Source organism: Pan paniscus, chromosome 3 (assembly GCF_029289425.2).
Source record: "Pan paniscus chromosome 3, NHGRI_mPanPan1-v2.0_pri, whole genome shotgun sequence".
NCBI lineage: Eukaryota > Metazoa > Chordata > Mammalia > Primates > Hominidae > Pan > Pan paniscus.
Genome location: NC_073252.2, coordinates 94,655,690 through 94,680,285, shown reverse-complemented (window position 1 = coordinate 94,680,285; position 24,596 = coordinate 94,655,690).

Below are 24,596 nucleotides of genomic sequence, written 5' to 3'. Positions count from 1 at the left end.
AAATAAATAATCATCCTTCTTCTCAAAGGTATTCGCCCACCTGAGATTCCTAGTCTTTTTGGTTGAGTATAACTCCATTCACATTTCTAAGCCGAAAATCTTATAATTGTTAACTTTTTTCTCTTAAAATCTACTCTTCCAATAAGACACCAAATTCATTTAAGTATATCAGAAACATCTCCCAAATTTAAGCATTTATTTTGATCCATTCTCACTACCCTTTTTAGTTCAGGTTCTTAATGTCTTTCAACTACAACATCCTGGTTAATGTTCTTGTCAGCACCATATTTATTTAAATAGAAAAAAAACCGTATATACATTCTCACCATCATCAGATTTATCTTCCTAAAATTGTCCAATTAGGGGTTTTCCGACTAAAAGATTTTTTTTTTTTTTTTTTGCCATTGTCCTCATTATAAAATCAAACACTGCTTTACGGTATAGTAGGTATGCAAACTGGCACACAAGTTGGCCTCAATTTACCTTTCAGATTGTATACCCAATTTAATCACCATACCTTTTCCAAAAGCTTTTGTTTCAGTAACACTGAAATTCTCATATGTCCTATATGGCAACTCAGAGTTATTTTCTATGGTTTTACAAAGAGGCATTTCTTCTGCTAGTGATATCCTTTCATTCTCTTCCTGCACATTCTTGTTCACTATTCAAAACACAGCAAAAATGTCACTTTCCTTGTAAAGGGCTTCTGGACTATCTGGCAGTGCTTATTCTGAGAATTCATATTGACTCTAACTGTCCCTGCAAACTCTGGAAAAAATAATCCAGAAAAATTAGTATGATAGTATCATTAGTATTGTTCTCATAATAATTATTATTATATTGGATTACAGTGACTTATTATATGGCTATCTCCCTGAGCAGCTTCTGAGATTTTGAAGAGCAAGAACCCTATCTAATTCGTCCTGGCTATTCTCAGTGCCTAACATTGGGTCTGGCTTATATTTGTTGTTCAGTACATTTTTAATTGACTAGATTAATAATTGAATCTCCTGGCTGGGCGTGGTAGCTCACGCCTGTAATCCCAGCACTCTGGGAGGCCGAGGCGGGCAGATCACCTGAGGTCAGGAGTTCAAGTCCAGCCTGGCCATTATGAAACCCCATCTCTACTAAAAATACAAAATTTAGCTGGGCCTGGTGATGCCTGCCTGTAATCCAGCTACTTGGGAGGCTGAGGCAGGAGAATGGCTTGAACCCGGGAGGCGGAAGTTGCAGTGAGCCGAGATCGCACTATTGAACTCCAGCCTGGGTAACAAGAGTGAAACTCCATCTCAAAAAAAATAATAATAATAATTAAAAAAAAACTGAATCTCCTAAACCCAAATTATGATGTGTATCAACCACAAGTAATTCTGATTTGTAATTATACTCTCTAATACCCTTTAGAAATGTACAATACATTTTTTTTTATTAGAGGACATTAGGGAAATAGTTACACTGCCCTTGGAGTTACCTAATTATTGTCTAGATTTATTTTACTTATATTAAGGAAATCTAAATTTTGTTATCCAATGTAAAGATGACCTTGGTTCACCCCCAGAAAATTAGCAATAAAGTGAAGGATTTTAAAGCAGCATGCTTGTTTTGAAATCTTGTCTTACTCATTAAGATAAAGGTGTTGCATTAACTATTTTTGTAAAAAATATCTTCAGCTGATCAAGTGTACTTTGATGTATGCTTAAATATTCATCTTACCAGAATAAAAGGAAACTTCTAATCAAAAAGAATCTTACTAACGCTAGGCCTAGTGGGAGGTAGAATGTGCACTGAGTGAAGAAATAGCAGGATTCTCAGCACTCTGAGACTCATCTAGATATGCCAGAAATGAAAGCCTTCAAATGTGATTTCAAAATGTTCCATTTCTTTTTCAAAAATGTTTACATGTTGTGAGTTTAAGAAATATTAACTTGATACCTCAAAAATCCTAATGGAGACAAATGGGTAATAAGTTTTTGATCTCTTTCAATTTCTTCAAGTCTAAAATTTCTAAGGGACAAGAAAAGCAAAGCCAAACACATGATTGGGTCCTTGAAAAGCTTGTTTCTGTTCTTTGTATAAACTCAATGGTGTAGACATTTGCCTTAGTCTGTTTCATGTTGTTATAACAGAATACAACAGACTGAGTAATTTATAAAGAACAGGGATTTATGTATCACAGTTGTGGAAGCTGGGAAGTCCAAGAGCATAGTGCTGGCATCTTGTTAGGGCCTTCATGCTGCATCATCCCAAAGAAAAAGGCAGAAGGGCAAAAGAGCACACTCTAGAGAGGGAGAAGAAGACTGAACTCATTCTTTCATCAGGAAACTACTCCCAAGATAACTAAACCACTCCTGCAATCATGGCATTAATTCATTCATGAAAGCAGAACTTTCATGACCTATTCACCTTTTGAATGTTCTATCTCTCAACACTGTTGCATTGGGAATTAAGCTTTTAACACATGACCTTTGGGGGACACATTCAAACTATAAAAATGTTCATGATGGGACACATTTAAATATTAATGGTTAACAGTTGTTTCTGAGCCACCAGCATTATGTGAGACATTTCTGTGGTACAAGGGAGTGAGTGCACACATTAACTAATTCAGCAAATATTTACAGATATTATTCTAGGGTATAAGGGTACTGTGGAATAAACAAAGCCTTTCCCCTTAAGAAGCTTACCTGATACTGGGCTAGAAAGACACATAAACACAAAAAATGGAGTATAGTATAATGACTGGTAGTGACAGATGGATAGTACATATTTTAAAGTGGTCAGAGATAGGCCATTTGACAAAGTGTCATTTTATCCCAACAGGAATGTACCACAAGGAAAGGCCTTGAGAAGATTATAGGAAAGGAAGGGGACAGAGAATTTGTAAATGTCTGGGAGTTGGAAAAAGCCTAGTATATTCTAAGAATAGAAAGAAAGTAAGTGATGGTATTTGGAAGTGGGGCCTTTGGTAGGTCACAAGATATAGATGAGGTCATGAAAGTGGGGTCCCCATGATGGGATAGGTCCTTATAAGAAAAGAATGAGACCAGAACTCTCTCTCCCTCTCTACCATGTGAAGGTACAGCGAGAAGGCAGCCTCTGTACGCCAGAAAGCAGGCCCTCCCCAGACACCAAATCTGGCCGCACCTTGATGCTGGACTCCCCAACTTCCAGAATTGTGAAAAATAAATGTCTTTTGTTTAAGCCATCCAGTCTATGGTATTTTGTTATAGCCTCCAGGGCCGACTACATCAATGAGCCATCACTGGTGCAGAAAAAAAAGAGGAGTGTATGGTACCCTAAGAGTCAAGGGAAGAGAATAATTCAAAGAGAGGATTATCAATGGTGTCCAATACTGTTCAGAGAGAGAGCTGAAACCTGAGAGAGAACTGACCATGTGTGTGGCCAGAAGAAGGTCATTGTTGATGATTCTTTCAGAAGAGTTATGGAGAGTGAAAATGATCAGCATGTGTTGAGGTCAGAATGGAAGAAAGGACAAGAAATAGCACAAGTCCAGCCACATTTTGTGGGGTTGCTACAGAGTTGAACAGATCAATGGAGCTAGAAAATGTGGGATCAAGGGAAGCTGTGGTTTGTTTGTTGCTTTGGTTTGTTTTTAAGTTGAGAAATTACACGATGTGTCTGTGAGTTGAAAAAAAAAAAAAAGCATTCCAGTAGAGCGGGAAAAGTGTATGGTGGAGATGAGAGGGAATAATTTTGGCAGCAAAATCCTTGTGATGCAAATGGAACTGATTCCCTGCACAACATATTGTGATAGGAGGGAAGGCAAATTTTATGGAAACACATATGAGTGTGTTATTAGATTTGCTGATGGGAAGGTGAAGTAATTTTAATCTGATGACTTCTGTTATTTGGTTATTCCTGTATGATAAAATTGCAAAGTCTTTTCCTAATACATTTTCTGAAATATTTGCTATAAAACTTTATAGAGAAAGTACGTTTCCATTGTAGATTTTATATGATCATGGTGCTTATCATGAGTCTTGTGGGTTTTATTCCTTGTTTTTAAACTTATGAGATTTTTTGGCAGAGTAATATAAAGGCTGAAGAGTCAAGTAAGAATATATAAAATAAAATTAAAGAAAATAAGCAATTATTTTTAAAACCCCATATGAGTGTTAAAGCTTCGGGGATGTTAAAAGCCACTTGATATAAATTTAAAAACAGAAAAAGAAAAAATATGAGGTTAACATTATTTCTCTTTCACTTTTCCTATCTCAATTTTCTTTTCCCCCTACATGTATTCATTATTCTATTCACACACCTTTTTTTTTGTTCTATCAATCTCCTTTGAATCTGTAGATTTCAGAAGCCCATGTAGAGATAATTCCAAAAATAAATTACTAAGGATTTATCATAATTGCTTGGGTCTGATTTGCTGTCAGGTGTCCAGATTTATTTTTTTCAGCATTTAAATCTTTCAGTTTTGAAAGGTGAAAATCTAGTTACCTATTCTAAAACAGGACATAGGCAAGGTAGAAGACATTTCTCAGCTTCTCCATTGAAAGATGCCTTGTCTCTCTTAAATAACTCTAAATAATCATTATTACCCTAGAATTTTAGGCGGATCATATAGATACATAGCCCTATGTTACAAGTTAGAATAGTGGTTACCATTGTGGGTAGAGGTGAATAGTGCTAGATGGGCCATGGAGAGGCTCTTGGGTGCTGGTGACTTTCTAGTTCTTGTCTAGGCCATTCTGTCTGGTTCATGCTCCACTACAGTCCGTTGGACTCTTTAAGGGCCAAATCAGCCTTTAGCCTTCCGCTCATCTTAGTTGTACAATCCAGCACATAGATTTCAGAGGAGTTCTGCCACATGTCACATGTTTGACCTGAAATTCACTGTAGTCTTTCCCTTACATTTAGAGATTATCTTGAAAGGAAGAGCAGACAGGTTAAGACAACGTAAGAGAGAGGCACTGATTGCTCAATTGTCCCCTTCCTGCATTTTGACACATTATCTATGAAGCAAATGCATCTTAAAGATGTTTTCTGTTAGAGATATTTTTCCCAGAAGACTCATTAGTCTTTCAGGCAAACAGCTCCATGATGGGTAACTTAGGGTGGAGAGAGTGAAGGCTTTCAAGTCATTCCCTTTAAATCCCACAGCACTTTTGATCTGTTGTTTTTATTATTTGATAAAAAGTCACAAGGTCATCTTTTGCCTTTCAGGTCAAGACAATATGACTCAGATTCTTGTGATTTTCATCAATTAAAGATTACAGATGTGAATTCTGAGGAACTCCATATAACTCGGACTTTTCTTCTACCAGTTTTTATTGTTTTTTCTTCCTTTTGTATAGTTTATAGAATACTAGCCTATAGAAAAACTTAGTGTGATATGACTTTATCCGAGGCAAAATAAATAAAAAATGACTCATTTTATGGTCACTGCAGGTATAAAAGACATGAAAAACATATCATCCTATTTGAAGATAATCATGTTTTTATCAATTTAATAAACTTGTTAGTTTGAAATATATTTCTTGTCAAGAAAAAAAATGAGACATTCTTTTCTAATTTGTTTTAAATGTTGTGCCTTCCTGAAACTTAGGGTGACATTGCAAAGTACACATGACAAAATTCAGTCTGAAAATGTTATAAAAAATTTATCTTGTGAGATAATGCTGTGTTTCACCTGAAGGCTTATCTTCTGTCATGGCAATGATGATGACATTGCACCATTTTAAATGCATCTAAATTGAGATGATAAAACATGGCAAAATATTGATTCCACAGAGAATTGCAGTAATTGCTCTGACCCTAAAGGTAACACGTTAGGAACACCAGGAAAACCACAGAGCAGGGATAGTGTCTCCAAGCAGAAGCTACCCTTTTCATTAAAATATTGCCATTTCTTTCTATGCCCTTTACTGTAATCATTTATGGCAATAGTTTAATTTCACTTTTATAGTTCTAAATAATGTAAATCATCACAAGCCACACTTAACATGAAGAATGTGAAGTATAATTAGTCACTGATTTATTGCTTCAGTGAGTGTCCAAGTGAGGAAAATAACCTTGAGATATTCATAATAGATAGGACTAATGTCTTGAAGTTACTGGGATTGGGAACTAAAAAGTGAAACAAAAGCCTTGACTTGAATTTCTTGTTTTATTCCACAGGACCTATTTTTCTATGGTCAAAGTGCTTGAGGATTATCCAGAGACCAGATTTATGTATGTGTCTTTACAGAAAATTACTAAAAGTTTCCAAATTTTGGTAACAAGGGAAAACATACCATTAGCAGATTGATTGCTTTATTTATTCTTACACATTTTTCTCACAGGATTATCTTCATCTGCACAACATATGTGCATATGTGCCTCATTCTTTTAAATAATCCAGTTTATCAACCTAATCGATCAGTCTACCATGTTATGCAAATAACCTCTTTCATATTGTTTTAATTCAGAATATAGATGTAGTATTCAAAAAGTATATTTTTACCCTAAACATTTCTTTAATCCCAGCTAGTTTTTGATACTTCACACTTTTCTTATCCTCAGATCTAGAGCTATTTGCACCTCTTGTACACATCTGCACACATATACTTGCATATTTATCATCTACCCAGAATCTAAAACACCTCAATGTTAGGTAGAAAATACATAAGCAACTCTACAATAACACTCTGCACTCAACACTAAGACATCTTCATTGCCTCTCCAAATCAGACCCATGTATCTGTGCTCTGAAAATTCAACTTCTTTGTTTCCTGTTAAGTGACTAAGTTTTGGGATTATTTATTAAGATCCCCGTTTTTCCAGGACTCAAATTCTAATTTCTTCTTGTCAAGTTCCACCCTGGACCAGCCTCCTTTCACCAATATCCCCAGTCCCTAACCCCCTCCCATCCTTTGCCCTTAGTTCAAAAGTGACACAAGTTACTCACATTTATTGGCCTAAATTTGTTACATGGCCCACCTAATTGCAAGGGAGCTGGGAAGTATGGTTTTCCATGTATATGAGGTGGAATATTAAAGGAGTTTTGGTGAACATATAGCACTGTTTCCTTCATATAAAAGAAACTTAAAAAAATAAATAATATCTATCAACAACTTTAATTGAGACTTTAATCACATAGGAACAGAATATTTCTGAATGCCAAAAAAGCACTGTGCAGATTTCAGACATTGCCTAGACACTTTGTAATACATCATTTTCCTGTGGCCCAATGACAAGTGTTTAATATCACCTTTGTAGTTATAAAGAATATAAATGAATAAGGACAGAATAACAGTGAGACTCCTGAACATTTTAAAACTTGTGTCATTTGAAACAATTCATGTTTATTCATCCCAAATTGCCTAGCCTGGGGGTGATTTATTAATTCATATGCTAATTAAATATAACATGTTTTCAATTTGCAGTGGGTAGAAGATAGAAAAGATTTGGAATAAGGCCAGGGTTTGAATACCAGGTACTACTAGTTATAATTAATCTGTCTGGTCCACAGTTTCCTTTATCACAAAATGAAAACAATTTCAGAATTATTGAAGAATAAAGGGATCAGTGTGTATGAACTTTTCATTCCAGCACCTGACATACTCCACATGGGTTAGTTCCTTTTCCTCCAACTTCTGAAGACTTCTTTATGTTGAGTTCCTGATTACTGGTCGAATCTTCCAAATATCATTTGTTTCTGAATTCCTTATTGCTATTCTCTGCTGGCCTGTTAGATTAAGTGTCCAGTGTTGGAGCTTTCTGATACAAAATTTTGTATGCAACTGTATTACTATCTATGACTTGCTTGGCCAGATTTCCTCCTGGCACGTGCTGCAGTGTCTGTGCTCTGTGTGTGTCTCAGCCCTGGAGCAGATTCCACAATCTGGCCCTCCCAGCCTGCTCTGCTGGGCCACGGTTAACGTGCCATCTTTTCCTCTCCAGAATTGTACAGAAAATATTTACACAACCCTTTTTATACCTGTAAGTTTCTTTAAATATTCAATGGTTTTGAATTTGCTACTTGCCACAGAAAAAACAAAGAAACAAACACAAGTCTTACTGTTTCATAAACTCTCCAAAGGTTGTGCATATATAGAAACCCTAATACTTCCCAGTACTGTTTATGAGGTTTGAAAAACTTCCTTTTTTTTTCAAAGTAGTAGAGATGGTAAAACCGCTGGTGGAAATATATCTCCTAATAATATAAGCCTTGTTTTCCAAGGGAATTCAATTCGCAGATCATGTTATTCTAATTAAAGAAAGTATAACTATACAAATGATAAATACTCTACTTGCAAATAATTCCTACTCCAGTTAGTCAGACTTCCCAGGGAAAGAAAAAATAAACACAATGAACAAAAAAATTTAAACATACAGATAAGAACACACACTGTTTTGTGAAATATTAAAGATAACTTGGTGTATGTAAATTGGTTGTTAACATGCGAACTTTTCTAAAAACTTTTTTCTCTAGGATATTTTTATTTGAAGCTTTTAGGTTCCTAGGTTAAAATCTTTAGTACTCATATTTTTCTGCGTGGGGAATAGGAGTTTACTCATATGGGGTCAGCAGAAAATATTGGCAATGTTAAAATATTTACCTGACAAGAATGTAAAATATTTTCGGTTTAATCATCCCTCTTCCCCTGGGGTTCGCAAAGGGAGCCCTGTACATAGGCTGAATGGGAATTAAAGTATACTTTATGATAATTTGGGTCCACTAAAATCAAGGTAAGGCAGGACTCACTGGCAAAAGCTGAACTGGAATGTGTGGCTTTGTGGCTTTGCCTTGAACTCTAGTGCAGTCTCATATTTCTACCTTGAATCTAAATCTTGGCACTAGCAAATCAAGCCTCCCTGTGAGGAAAGGTAAGCCATGGCCTAACCTCAGAGCAGGCCCCAGCTAACCTATTTAGTAATTGATGAAAGAAAAGATGCCCTGGATAGCCGTGCATATAGGCAGTGTGGGCCCCAGGCGAGAGAGGGGAAGTCTGAACTTCCTCCTTTACTACAGTCTACTTACTGGTAAAATGTGGCAAAATTAAGCAGTCATAGATTCTGACCAGTTAGATAAAACAACAAGCAGGGCAGAATGGGGAATGAGAGTGGGCATGTTTCTTCTCAACTTCTATGGTGGTGAAGAGAGGGGACTTGGTCACTTTACATAGCCCTCCTACATGTGTCCATTACCCCTTCCGGAGAAAACTACCCAGAAGCCCATCATTGCAAAAGTAAGCTTTATGCTATGAATTTCACCCAACTGGGTCTACAGACATATTCACTTTGTGGGGTTGATTTGGAAGAAAAATAGTTAAGCAATAATGCCACTTATAAGCACATTAGCCACTTTAATCTTATGTGTATACTACAATCACTTTTGTACTTTTTAACCAATGGAATTCTTTCTACCAAATAATTGTATGATCTTGTAAAATAATCCTTGTACTAAAATTTCTTATTATATTTGTGTGTATGTGCTTCTCTGTGCCAAGTAGAAATTCCCCTATATGTCATTTTCCTAGCATTAAGTTATTTAAGGATTCCAGATACATTCTATGTAGTCTTATGTTGAAATGTTGCTGACCCTTGCTTAGGGATATTACTGATTTTATGTTAATATTTCCTTTACATCGTTTATATTAAAGTCCACTCACAATTGAAAACTATTTTTGAATTACAGTTTTGCTCCTAACTGTAAACCTTGATATTTTTCTTCTAGAAAGTTTTATTATATTTAAAACAATGAAAACTATTATAGAGGGAGAAAGAAACGGCAATAAGATAATAGGCACACCTGTATCCACCATCAAGATTAAATAGATGTTAATATATTTGATTTTTTAAACTTTATTAAAAAGAAAATGAAAATGATAGATGTAACTAAAGTTCCCCTGCCATTTTTCTCATTTTTATTTTCATGGAGGTAAAAAAGACCCCATGGTTGACACATTCATTTCATTTATATATTAGAACTTGTATTACACATTTATATTTCATTATAATATCATTCTTAAATGCATGTTTTGAAACAATATATACTTACTCACTGTATGTATTCTTATTTGACCTTGGAATTATAAATGTTTTCCTAGTTATATATGTATCACTTATTTATTTGCAGTACTTTGTAGTTTTATATTATATAAATGAATAATTGTATCCATTTGTATACCAAAGGAAAGTTAGATCATTTTTATGGTTTTCTATTTAAAAGGAGGCTGCAATAATTATTTTATTTGTTTCCTTGTTCACAGGAAATACACAAAGTTGATTTGCTGAATCAAAGGATATGAGCATAATCAACTTTTCTTTAGTTAATTAATTTTCTTTAATTAATTAATTAAATTAATTTCCAAAGTGTAACAATTCAACTCATCAGCAAAGCTATAAAAGGTCCCATTTCTTTACATTGTCACCAAATAACACCAAGAGTTCTTAGATGTTAATTTCTGTCAATATGATAGATGTGAAATGGTATCCAAGTGTCTTAATTTACATTTCCCTCTCTTAGTAAGAATAACTATGTTTAGTTATTTTGCCCATTTTTCTGATGCTGCATCCTTCCTTTCTTATTAATTTGCAGAAATTCTTTCTCTAATTTCTTTGTTTCCCTGACTAAGGAATATTTCCCTACATTGATGTAATTAAGATATTCTCATGCTTGCTTTCAAAGTATTTTCTGGTGTTCATTTTGATGTCTTTTCTTTATCTGGAATATGTTATGTAATTAAGATATTCTCATGCTTGCTTTCAAAGTATTTTCTGGTGTTCATTTTGATGTCTTTTCTTTATCTGGAATATGTTATCAAGAACTCTGGAAATTTGCTGCCAATAGTTTTTTAAATATTACTGGTCTCTAATTTTCCATGGCATCTCTTTTTGGAATTTTAGTCGAAATTCCCATAACTTTAGTTTCTCACTTTATTCACCTTTTTCCTTAATTTTTACATCATAATTTTGAACTTTTTATATTTGTGCATTTCAGGTAATTTCCTTAGTTTGTCTTCTAGTTTATTCATTGTCTTTCTTAATGTTTAACTAGTTTAATGTATATATATTATTTCAATAATTATATTCTTTGCTTCTAAGAGTTTTAGTAGTATGTAAAAAGACTGACTCTTTTTTTTTATTTTCTCATTTTATCTCCTGATTATGTAAATATATTATTCTATGACTTTGATGTTTTTTTGGTATACTTATTTTGTATTCCTTAGCACATTCTTTTATTCTGCAATATTTGAGGATTACTACTCTCTCTGTTTCTCACTTACGGTATTGTTTCCCCCCACAAACTTCCACTCTGAGCTCTTCTCCAGGAGGCTTTTTCAGTAGTTATCCTGTGCCCTGAGCAATTTTGTGTTTGATTCTGCCAGGCACTTCAAGGCTAGTGGTCCAGGATTCAGTTTTATGATTTTTCCTGAGTTTGGAGGTTTTGGAACTACTACACATAGGGTCATTTAAAAAACAATATGTTTGTAAAGTATAGAGCATGGATATGAATTAGAATAGATTTTTTCTTTTGCTTTTCATCAGGTCTTATGAGAGGCCAACAAGCAAATTTCCTTTATCACTTATTTGCACTATTTTTCACTTATTAACAGCTCTTTAAATTTCTCCATATTTTGTTCAGGCTGCTCAGATCCAACTCTCTGCATTTCACAGGTCAAGGCCTTACCTCCTGACCCCACATGACCAAGCTAACAGGTTAATGTGGTAACAAACTCCGACAACCCACCCTCCCCTGCTCCCCTCCCATCATCAACTGTTTTCACAAACATTGCCTAAAGAGCTCTTGTCCTTGTTTTCAATTCCTTCTGCATTTCCTGCACCTGGTGGTTTATTTATTTACTTCATTCTAATCTCAGCTTTCAATGTGTAAACATGTGGTATATGGTTTTCTTAAATGTTAGTGCTTGGAAAGCCTGCAATTTACCATATTCTTAAAATATGAAGTCAAATGACTCATTATTTAACTACTTTTAGTGAAGAATATTAACATGTGGAAGGGATACTTATTCTGATAAACAAAAACAAAAGATTGAAAAACAGAATCTATTATTTTGCAACTTAAGCAAAGTAACAGTTATATTCTCTCAGGTCCTGAAAGTAGAAAGAAGCCTCTAGGCAAACTTGATTATGGAAAAAAAATGTCAATAGCAGCATACAACATTAAAATTTGCTTCTTGAATGCAGAGAAAATCTTACATAGAGAGAATTATCTTAATCGATACAGTCAATATTATTTAAAAGATAAGATCATAAAGCAGTGACTTGGTTTTTATTTTGAAGAACAAAAACAGGAAAAAAATACCACCCTTTAAAACAATGTATTGGCTCAGTACCTTGGTCAAATTAGTCTCCTTGTGCCTTAGTGTCCTCAATTTTAAATTGAGGGTGAGGATTGCATGTTCTTGGTAGGCTTTCACTTTAAAACAAGAAGTCTCAGCAACAGAACTTTCAACTACAGACCTTGAATGATTTCATGACTGCCTACCTATGTTTTGAGGATTGAAGTATTTTAATTAACACAACTAGAACAGTCTTTGACACATAGTAAGCACAAAAGAATACTTTTTTTAAACAAAAAAACCATGAGATCTGTGGAGGAAGAAAAAGGAGAGCTTTATTTCCTATAAAGGGTTACAACCTGTAGGTTGAAAAATCAAGCCTCTGGCCAAAACCTAAAGCAGAGGCTTTTGAGACAAAAGGAAGAAGCCTAGGATTTACGCCCAATGGAGTTAGCTATACATACCTATTCAGCAGATTATGAGAGAATCTTTGAATATTTGAGAGAGAAACCAAACATATGATGAGTGAATAAACCTTCATGATTTCTATGTCCCATATTTATTTTAGAGTACAAATTTAACATTAAAATAAAGTGAAACTTGGCTCTTTGTGTCAAAAGGTGAATAACAGGACACAAAGGCATCTTGCACGCACCCTCTGTGGACTGGCCAGAACCAGCCTGTGCTTGGCGGTCAGCTATCAGGGTGGAATGCCTTGTGAGGCTTGTCAGCTGTCACAGCAAAACTGTGAGAAGGGAGGGGAGGTCGGCCCCGGCATCAGGTGGTGTGTGGAGAAATCTTCCAGATACTGTTTTTCAGGAACTAGTTTCTGTTTAATAGTAGAAAACACAGTCCTGAAATGGTTATTCAGGTAGGGGAGTGTTGAGATGGGACTGACCTCTTACCTTATCAAAGCCGGGAAATTTCATTTTTCTAGGTTTTGGGGGGGTCTTTTCTGCCACAAAGAGTCCTTTAATTCTGTCTGGGGGGCTTAGGACTCTATTTTTATTTCACATTTGCTATTGTTGTTGTTATTATTATCTATTTTGGTTATCTATAGCTGCAGAAGAAACAACACTAAGCTTATTTCCATTAAACGAGAAACACCTATTTCGATAAATATGTTTATCGAAACAATAGCTATTTGTTATACCCATGGATTCTTGAGGTCAGGAATCCATACAGAACATTACCGATATGGCTCGTCTCTGCTTTTCTGCATCAGAGGCTTCGCTTTAAAAAGACTCAGCATCTGGCTTTGACTAGAAAGTTTAGAGTCTGCAATTATTCACGGGTTTCTTCAATTACATAACTGGAATATGGGGATCACTTAAAGGCTGAAAGAGCTGGATCTGCCAATGAGAGCAAATACATAAGGCCTTTTCATGAGTTTCACAGCACGGTGACTGGGTTCTGTGAGGCAGCATTCCAAAAAGGGCTTCCGCAGAGTGAGCCCTCCAAGATGCCAAAGTGGAAGCAAGGCTTCCTCTGACCTGGTCAATTCAACCATGGTCAAGGATTGTCCTTTCTTTTGATAGGCAAGGCTTTTTATCTTTCTAATCTTGATCATTGTGTGTTGATTTCATAGTTTAACTCTTCAACTTACTTAAAAGTTATAGTGTATGCGGTAAGATCCTGCTGCTCTCCCATGTTATCCCCATGTGTCAATGCATTCCAGACCATTATAATTATAACAGATATTTATACTTTTTATCTATTTATTTATTTTTTTGAGACGGAGTCTTCACTGTGTCGCCCAGGCTGGGGAGCAGTGGCGCGATCTCAGCTCACTGCAAACTCCACCCCCAGGGTTCACGCCATTCTCCTGCCTCAGCCTCCCAAGTAGCTGGGACTACAGGCGACCGCCACCAGACCCCACTAATTTTTTGTATTTTTTTTAGTAGAGACGATGTGTCACCGTGTTAGCCAGGATGGTCTCCATCTCCTGACCTCGTGATCTGCCTGCCTTGGCCTCCCAAAGTGCTGGTATTACAGGCGTGAGCCACCGCGCCCGGCCCCTAATATTTCTACTTTTAAAAGCTCTCACTTGTGGGTTATATTAAGAACAAAATTTTTGAAGAATTTTTTCATTCATATTTTGAAAAATAAATTTTTCACTTCTTCCAGAGTATAATCTCTAAAACTGCTACTGCAATTACTTTCTAGATCTCACCATTGCATTTTCCTCTCTCCTATAAATACAGAGCACAGTTAGAACAAAGTGAATTTTTGTCAGAAGAGAATGCTTTTTCCTGCACTCTATCTAAAATATCTTTCTCATTAGACAAAGCCAATGGTTCATGGTGACTTCCTGGGACACATGGCTATCCTCACATTGACTGTAGGTTTCTAGTTAACCTGTTTATGCAGTCTTTGCAGAAGATTCATGTACTTGACATTTACTGAGCTCCTAACATGGGCCAGGCATAATCCAAGTGGAAAATACAGATAGAAAAATGTTAAGACATAACAATAAGTATATGATTTCATGATAAATATTAAATATTAAAATGTGATTTAACGTATTTAACAAATATTGCTTGAACACTATTTGCTACTCAGCAGGCTGGGTAATTATATTCTGGAAGAAGTGTTCCTGTTTATATAGGTAGCATCAAATTTTCTTCAGTTTAATTATGATACATTTCCTTTCTAATTTGATAGATAATTATTGATTGCTTGCTTCACATTTAATAATTTATGTGCTCTTTTACTTAAACACATAGTAAGTCAAAAAGCAAGCTTAAAATCCAGCAGGAACACTTTATAAATTGAGGGATGAGTCATAAAGAACTCAGACCTTTGTTATTTCAAATAAGAGGCTATGTCACAAGGATATCATAGAAAGACTTGAAGAAAAATAATTGAAAATCTGTATGTGTAAAACTTTTTTCATTAAGTCTTCACAATAAAATTTTGCAATAGTATTTTCATTCATTTAATTTTGAGATTGTTAGTAAAGTATTCACCCACATAATAAAACGTTGAAGCAAGAGTATGCTGTCTTCATAAATGGACAGATAAAAGGAGTAGTGTAGAAAGTCCACAGCACTAATAAATAGAACTGATTATATATAAACATATAGAATATTATACAACAGATGTGTCACATCACTGGAGATTTCAGTGGTTAATTAGAAAATAATATAGGAAACATTTTCTATTTGGAAAAAAATAAGGTTGGGTCCCTGCCACATATGTCGCAAAATAAATTTCAGATGTATTAAAATTTCAAATGTCATAAAATTATGCCATATATGTACTAGAAGACAATAAGGACTATCTTGAAATAAAATCATTAATTTGGCCATCATTTTTGAAAGTCTATTACTTGATAGGTAGGAAGAAAGCCAAGTGCTGGCAATTGAAGGCCTACCTAGGTTTAATACTAGATGCAAAATAATAGATAAACATTATACATTTATCACATCAAATTTAGTAATAGTCTCCATAAATAAATGTAAATAGCAAACTGGGAAAATCTGCAAATTAATAAACAGAATGAATGCCTACAGCTTAAAATATGCATTTCCCTGCTAATAAATAAGAACTTGAATACCACAATATTAATGCTTTTAATTGGATAATTTATATCCATTTAATATTCTGCACTTTTCACAGCCTTGTATAGTATTATTGTAGATTAACCCACCCAAGTAATAGATGCTTATTGTAGAATGATGTTCTTAGTAAGTTGATTTCTTTATATCTGAATATATATGGTTTCTTAGAAAACTTAAAATATTATTGCTCATTTCCAGAATATTTTAATTACTTTATTATAAATTAAATGATTATATGCTATGCCAACTGGAATATTATATCAACTTAGTTTCTATGAAGAATTTTAAAAAATAATCCAATCAAGTAATTTGCATACTCTTAAGTACCATAGGGGTTCAGTATCAACTGTGGAGAAGGGTAGAACCAGGACAATGGAAGGGGAAAGATAGCAAAAGATTGGCTGTGACCACCTTTGCTTCTAACAAAGCAGTTCTGCTTTATGTGTTTAACATGCAAGGTGTCCTTATAATACTTCATGTAGAGAGAGGCCTCCAATACTATGAGTAGTAGCAATGGCAGTAGTAGCAGCAGTAGTAATAAATACGCCTACTGTGAAAGGCTAAAAAATGCTCCCTTCCCCCAATATCATGCCTTAATCTCTGAAATTTGTAAATGTTACCTCATCTGGAAAATGTTTCTTTGCAGATGTGATTAAGTAAAGGATACTGAGATAGGGAGATTATCCTGGTAGACCCTACATGCCATCACATGTATCCTTATAAAAAAGAGAGTTAGAAGGAGGCTTGACTTAGGGAAGGTCATGTGAAGATGGAGCAGAGAGATTTAGAGATGCTGATCTTGAAGACTGGAGTGATGCAGGCAAAAGACAAGGAGTGCCAACAACCACCAGAAGCTGGAAGAGGCCTAGAACAGATTCCCCACTCCCAGAGGGCGTGCCACCTGCTGACACCTTGATTTTGGCCTAGAGACACTGATTTGGGAATTCTGGTCTTCAGAACTATAAATCATACATTTCTGTTCTTTTAAACCAAAGTAATTTTAGTAATTTGTTACAGTGGCCTCAGGAAACTAATACAACATTAACCACCAGTTTACTCCAACCATGCTCAATTTTAAAATGGGAAATTGAAATTCAATAAAATTAGAGAATCAGTCAGGGGCATAAAATCAACTAATTAGTATTAAAATTGCAGTGTATTTCAAGTCTTGAGTCTTTGGAGTTGTAGTCTAATATATATTTTTTTATTTTGCTGTGATTTTATATCTATATATGCATACATAAAATAAATTGAATAATTTATTATATATAAAATAAATTGAATATATATTTATTATATAAAATAAATTGAATATATATTTTCTATATATAAATTGAATATATATATAAATATATAACATATATTGAATATATGTATTTCAATGGCTTTTGGGGTACAAGTGGTTTTTGTTTACATGGATGAGGTATATGACAATGAATTCTGAGATTTTAATGCATCTGTAATCTTTACATTATACTCATTACATTGCGAATTATTATTAGAAATGATATTAGTAAGTAATATCATTAGTAAACTCTGCTGAAATGATTAAAGGTTTCTTTTCACCAAACAAGTAAATTTTTGCCTATTTCTTTTTGAAAGGAAATTATTATTTTTCCCACCTTTTTTCTTTAACTTACTCAAATATATAAATTGAATAGGCACTGGTGACTTAAATATAAGGAAACTAACAGAGCTTTGAGTTCATGGAACTTGCAGTTGCAACGGAGTAATTGACAATTAAAACTTTAAATGACAAAGTTATTTGCTGTGAATACAGAACTGCAGGAGATCACTACTGGAGTACATATTAACTGTACCTGAGAAAGGGCCCCAGATATGGTGACAGAACTATGAAAGAGGGAGAGAGAGAGAAACAAAGAGAGAGAAAAACAAAGAGAGAGAGAGACAGAGAGTTTTCTAACCACTTATGAAAATTCAAGGAAGGTTTCTCAGAGTAGTGACTTAAGCTGACACTGGAAAGATTAAACAAAGCAATGGGACTATGGAGAGAGAAGCATGTTTGTAGAACTTATCTTTAAGCAGCAAGGTCATGAATTCAAGAGCTGGCTATCAATATTGAAGCAGAATAGGGCTAACTGTGTACACAGTGCACACAGAAAAGAAGACAGCAGGGCTTTGTATTTTGTGAGCCAATTAAACTAGTTACAGTTTTTTCACAAGATATGTGTTGCAGGTCTGGGCTGCAGGCCAAAATTAGCCTGAACCCAGGCACAGGAAATGGTCAGATCCTTTTAGAAATTAACAGAAGAGGCCTGGTGCAGTGGTTCACACCTGTAATCCCAGCATTTGGGAGGCCGAGGCGGGCAGATCACATGAGGCCAGGAGTTCAAGAGCAGCCTGGGCAACATGGCGAAACCCTGTCTCTACTAAAAATACAAAAAGTAGTCGGGCATGGTGGTGTACCTGTAATCCCAACTACTCGGAAGCTGAGGCAGGAGAATCCTTTGAACCTAGGAGGCAGAGGTTGCAGTGAGCCGAGATAGTGCCACTGCACTCCAGCCTGGGCAACAGAGCAAGACTCCATCTCAAGAAAAAAAAAGAAAGAAAGAAAAAGAAAGAAAGAAAGAGAGAGAGGGAGACAGAAAGAAAGAAAGAAAGAAAAGAAAGAAAGAAAGGAAAGAAAGAGAAAGAAAGACTAATTCAATTCTTACAACAGATGGCAACTGCAAATGAAAGAAGAATATTCTTTGTAGGTTAGAAATTACTGTGCTTACACTGTCTTTTCCTCTTTTCTCTCTCTCTCTTTTTTTCTTTTGCTGAAGACCAGGTTTCTGGCAGACCAAAAAATGTTGATGACCCCCCTCTCACCACTCACCACAGAGATAGTGCCTTCTATAAATTCAGCATTTTTGTAAAATAAAAAAGTGATAGTAACACGAAGAGAAATTGTAGTTACTTGTATCATCTTTAAATATCACTTTAAACTTTAAATATCTCTTTAAACATCCACTGTTTTGAAATAGTGATTGCAGTATATTTGCTGCCCATCCTGCTAATACTTTATTTCAATGAACCACAGCCAGCACATACAGTAAATATGCATCACCTTTGTCTGTATTCTTGAGGATTCTGCTTTGTATCGTTACTGAAAAATAACGCTGAAAAGGAAGAATAAATTGTATAAGGAGTCAAGTGCGATGACTCAGGCAAGTGCATATACCACTGTTTTAGAGAATAGCAAATCAGCATCCTCTCATAATCTTTGAACGTGTCTTGGAACAAATAGTTCTGCATGAGTCCATAGATTTTTATTCTCATTTTCAAAAGAATGTGTCTCTTAACTCATTCCTTATTAATATATAATTTCAGAGTGTGCTGCCTTTGAAACACAATCTGTTTATTTTTAAAAGTAGCAGCCTGTTTGGAACTTCTAAAATCAAATCTTGATAGATTATAACTGTTAGTATTTTAGATTTTTAAAATTAGAGATCAATGTAAAAATGTAAAAGCTGGTCCTCAGCCAAATTTGAGATCATCTGCATAGATGTCATAATGGAAGACAGTTATGGATGTATGGATAGGGAAGCTTACTGAGAAAATATATCATAAGTCAATAACAGAGTGTATAATAGCCATCAGGGATTCCTAAAATGTACTGCCCAATAGAAGACAGCAAACATAATGTGACTGAGAAGTTACAGAGTTGGGAAGAAACCAGGACAGTGTCACATCATCTACACAAAGGAAGACTGCCTCAAAAGGGAAGTAGCACTCAGCAATATGGATTGTTGATAAGGGATGAAGCAAGGGAGGTGTGGAAAATGTTTCCAGTTTCCTAGCATGGCTAGGGAGATGAAGGAGAAATAATAAGATCAAAGAAGATATTCTAAACATGTTAAAACCTCTTTACATAAAAAAAATAGGAATATGCCTATAGACATTGTCAAAAATATGCATTGGCAACACAGTACAAAATATACATGAATTTCTGGCAAATATTTAAAAACTCAGACAATTTGGCTATATGGGAAAGGAGTGATAGAGGATTCTAAGTGGAAAAAGTAGTAAAATCCAAGAAAAAAATTATGTTTAAAGACTGATTGAAAGATTCTGGGGACAGCAAGAGTCTGCAAAAGAAAAGTAAACAAATAGTTGGTGGGTGAAGCCCCTGAGAAGGAATAATGGGTGGTCATGCAGCACCACAGGCACTGGCCTGAGGCACCAGGAGCTGCTCCTGCCTTGAAGCAGCAGGGAAGAAGAAAAAGATGGTAGTAATTTGGACAGGTTTTGAAGGGAGTCTTTGTGATAGGATTTCTATTTTTTTATATTTTAGGAAGCACAGCTATTTGTAGGGCTTTGTGGAAATTGGTGATTATTAGCTAATGGTTCAACCAATCTGCTTTTTCCTTTTTTTATTATTAATTTTTATTTGTATTTTAAGTGCCGTGATACATGTGTGCAGGATGTGCAGGTTTGTTACAGAGGTAAACATGTGCCATGGCGGTTTGCTGCACCTATAAACCTGTCACCTAGGTATTAAGCCCAGCATGCATTACCTATTCTTCTCAATGCTCTCGTTCTCCCCACTCCACCCCTTACAGGCCCCCAGTGTGTGTTGTTCCCCTCCCTGTGTCCATGTGTTCTCATTGTTCAGCTCCCACTTTAAGTGAGAACATGTGGTGTTTAGTTTTCCGGTCTTACGTTAGTTTGCTGAGGATAATGGCTTCCAGCTCCATCCACATCCCTCCAAACGACATGATCTCATTCTTTGTTATGGCTGCATAGTATTCCGTGGTGTATACGTACCAGATTTACTTTATCCAGTCTATCACTGATGGGGATTTGAGTAGATTCCATGTCTTCGCTCTTGTGAATAGTGCTGCAATGAACATATGTGTGCATATATCTTTGTAATAGAATGCGAATCTGCTTTTTTCATAACCATACTCAACAATCCTCAGCTTCTGGGGAACACCCCTGGCTAAATTTGGCTCCATCTGAGTTCATTTTATTTGGTTTCATTCAGAGCTATGATTTTTGTCCAGGTAAGTGTGATGAAAAAGATAGAGGCATAAAACAACTTGAGACATTGGCAAGCATGTTCTTGAAATGATGCTCCTAAGAACTTAATCCATGTATGATTAGCGTAGAAGAACAGGCCTGTCTCCTGGGAATTCAGTCACTGATATCAGTGACTGAAAGTCTCCAAAAAAGTGAATGAAGTCATAGGGCTGGCATTGAACACGTGAGCTGGAAGAAAGGAGGTTGAGATGGTGATTTTTATAGGTTCATCAATTTGAGGTGATGACAAGTTCAAGATCTGACTTTAAGGGTGGGTTGCTGTGGAGATATGAATGATGATAAAGTAATTAATGATAATAACAATAAAGTTTGTTGAGAGTCTATGAGGATCCAGACTCATTTTTGGTACATTTTATCTACTTCTTCCTTTCTTTATTTTTTTTTTTCTTTTGAGATGAAGTTTCACTCTTGTCCCCCAGGCTGGAGTGCAATGATGCTATCTTGGCTATCTTGGCTCGCTGCAACCTCCGCCTTCTGGGTTCAAGCGATTCTCCTGCCTCAGCCTCCTGAGTAGCTGGGATTACAGGTGCCTGACACTATGCTGGGCTAATTTTTGTATTTTTAGTAGAGACGAGGTTTTGCCATGTTGGCCAGGCTGGTCTCACACTCCTGACCTCTGGTGATCCACCCGCCTCGGCCTCCCAGAGTGCTGAGATTACAGCCGTGAGCCACCATGCCCAGCCCTACTTACTTATTTCTCTGGACAATCTTAAATTCAGAAATTATAATTATCCTTGTTTCACTTATGAGAAAATTAAGACACTGACAGTTTAGTAACTTTCTTTGGGGGTTTTGAATGAAGCTTTCTGGTTCAGAAATGGGAAGGCAGGTAGACTACACAGTCCATAGCTTTGGCTCAAACATGTATTGTCTCTTTAAAATGCCTGACATAGGGTAGGTCTTATATGTAGATACTAAAGTCATCCAGGATGTTGATGTTTAGGGTAGAGAAGAAGACTATAATCAAAGTGCTCAACTTTTCAATAAATGAGAGAAAGGGTGCAAAGTCAGATGACAATCAGCAGAAAGGGAAGAGATGGCTGAAGTGCATGGCATGAGCTGCATTAGGCAAGTCTGACTAAAAGAATAATCCGGAACATCTGGTAGATACTATGTGAATATAAGAGGAACACATCCTCAACACCTGGCATGTATATATTCTTATCCTCATATCCTTGCTATGTATCTATATCTATCTATCTATCTATCTATCTATCTATCTATCTATCTATCTATCTATCTATATGTGTATATATATATATAGAGAGAGAGAGAGAGAGAGAGGAGAGATCTATCTCCCTATATATATATAGATAGAAAGAGAGAGAGAGCAAGATTTGAGATAATTCCAGGAAAAAATGAAAGATCACATCTCATTTAAAACAAAAGGTAAAATAAACACAATTAGATTGGAGATACAGGAGATGTGTTTGTTAGGAAGAAAGTGATCCAGATAGCTCTGAGGAAGAAATTGAGGGATTAGTGAAGGAAAAGTTTTGGGTAAATGGGTAAAATGCAGGAAGCATAATGTGTTATGAGAGAGGATGTCGAACAAGAAGTTTGAAGGCTAAGGTTGGTTATTCTCTGTGGAGTGATGAATGAAAACAGATCTCAGCTTTCCCTTTGAAGAGGGTGAGTACTGGCTTTAAAAACAAAAGGACTTAGGTCACATTGCTAGGGTGAAGGCAGTCTCAAAAGTTGCAGATCTCTGACTTGATTGGTAGTGACTGCCTGGAGCACCTTGTTGAAAAAGTTCTAAGGTCATATCCTAACTCAGCAGGAAGGATCAGTGATTGGGTAGATGTATCTACCAGGGACACAGAAAGAGACAGTGGAGAACACATAGTTGTGCTTGCTAACTTAGATTCAGAATTTATCTGGCAGTCACACCTTCCATAGAAGTATCCATTTAAATAATAAAATATTTAACAAAGAGTCTATTTATCACATGATTTCCTAAAGAAATGTCTCTATAAAAACTATTTCACCAAGATATTGTGTTTAAAATAAGATATATAAGTTCAGGTCATAGTAGAGAATAGACAGCACCAATGAGATATATTAAAGCACCAAATGACATGTAACAGGAGGGAGTATTTTTTTTATTGCACTTTAAGTTCTAGGGTACATGTGCACAACGTGCAGGTTTGTTACATATGTATACATGTGCCATGTTGGTGTGCTGCACCCATTAACTTGTCATTTACATTGAGTATATCTCCTAATGCTTTCCCTATCCCCTCCCCCTACCCCACGACAGGCCCCGGTGTGTGATGTTCCCCTTCCTGTGTCCAAGTGTTCTCCTTGTTCAATTCCCGCCTATGAGTGAGAACATGCGGTGTTTGGTTTTTTGTTCTTGCAATAGTTTGCTGAGAATGATGGTTTCCAGCTTCATCCATGTCCCTACAAAGGACATGAATGCTTCCTTTTTTATGGCTGCACAGTATTCCATGGTGTATATGTGCCACATTTTCTTAATCCATTCTATCATTGATGGACATTTGGGTTGGTTCCAAGTCTTTGTTATTGTAAATAGTGCCGCAATAAACATATGTGTGCATGTGCCTTTATAGCAGCATGATTTATAATCCTTTGGGTATATACCCAGTAATAGGATGGCTGGGTCAAATGGTATTTCTAGTTCTAGTTCCTTGAGTAATCACCACACTGTCTTCCACAATGATTGAACTAGTTTACAGTCCCACCATCAGTGTAAAAGTGTTCCTATTTCTCCACAGCCTCTACAGCACCTGTTGTTTCCTGACTTTTTAATGATTGCCATTCTAACTGGTGTGAGATGGTATCACATTGTGGTTTTTGATTTGCATTTCTCTGATGGCCAGTGATGATGAGCATTTTTTTTGTATGTCTGTTGCCTGCATAAATGTCTTCTTTTGAGAAGTGTCTGTTCATATCCTTCACCCACTTTTTGATGGCGTTGTTTGTTTTTTTCTTGTAAATTTGTTTGAGTTCATTGTAGATCCTGGATATTAGCCCTTTGTCAGATGAGCAGATTGCAAAATTTTTCTCCCATTCTGTAGGTTGCCTGTTCACTCTGATGGTAGTTTCTTTTGCTGTGCAGAAGCTCCTTAGTTTAATTAGATCCCATTTGTCAATTTTGGCTTTTGTATTAATGCTACTAAAATTGAAGGTACAAGGCAGTGAAAAAGTGTTACCAGGATCTAGAGAATTTGACTGCATGACTCTAGCTGTAGCAACAGAAATAACAAAATGGCTGATAAAATAGTGTCCCAACAAGAAGAAAGCTGTAGAATAAACACCCTAATCTTTCTCTACCACAGTCCTCTCAATGGTTGCTAATGCATTCCTTTGGAAGCTAGAGAGCATGGGACCCTGCTAAGGTCATGCATCAATGGCAGCCTCCTGGAGCAAAGGCATAAGGTACAGAAGGATCTAGGAGGCTAACCATTAAAATTTTCCCCAAGAAAGATGATGTCATTACACTCAGGGCTGCCACACATGGTTGTGTCCATTGTGCAGTGCACAACCCCAAGAGGCACCATCCACATAAGCAGCAGTATTGTATGCCCATTCTGCCTGTCTTGCAGGTATGACTGTGATTTATCAATCTTTGAAAGCATAATCAGATTATAATTTGTCTTTTTCACATAATAGCTAAACTTCAAATAGAAGAATTCAAGGCTATCATGATAGTGGACTATTCATGTCCATTAATTGGGAACCAGCTGTGGCACAGGGTAGCCTTACA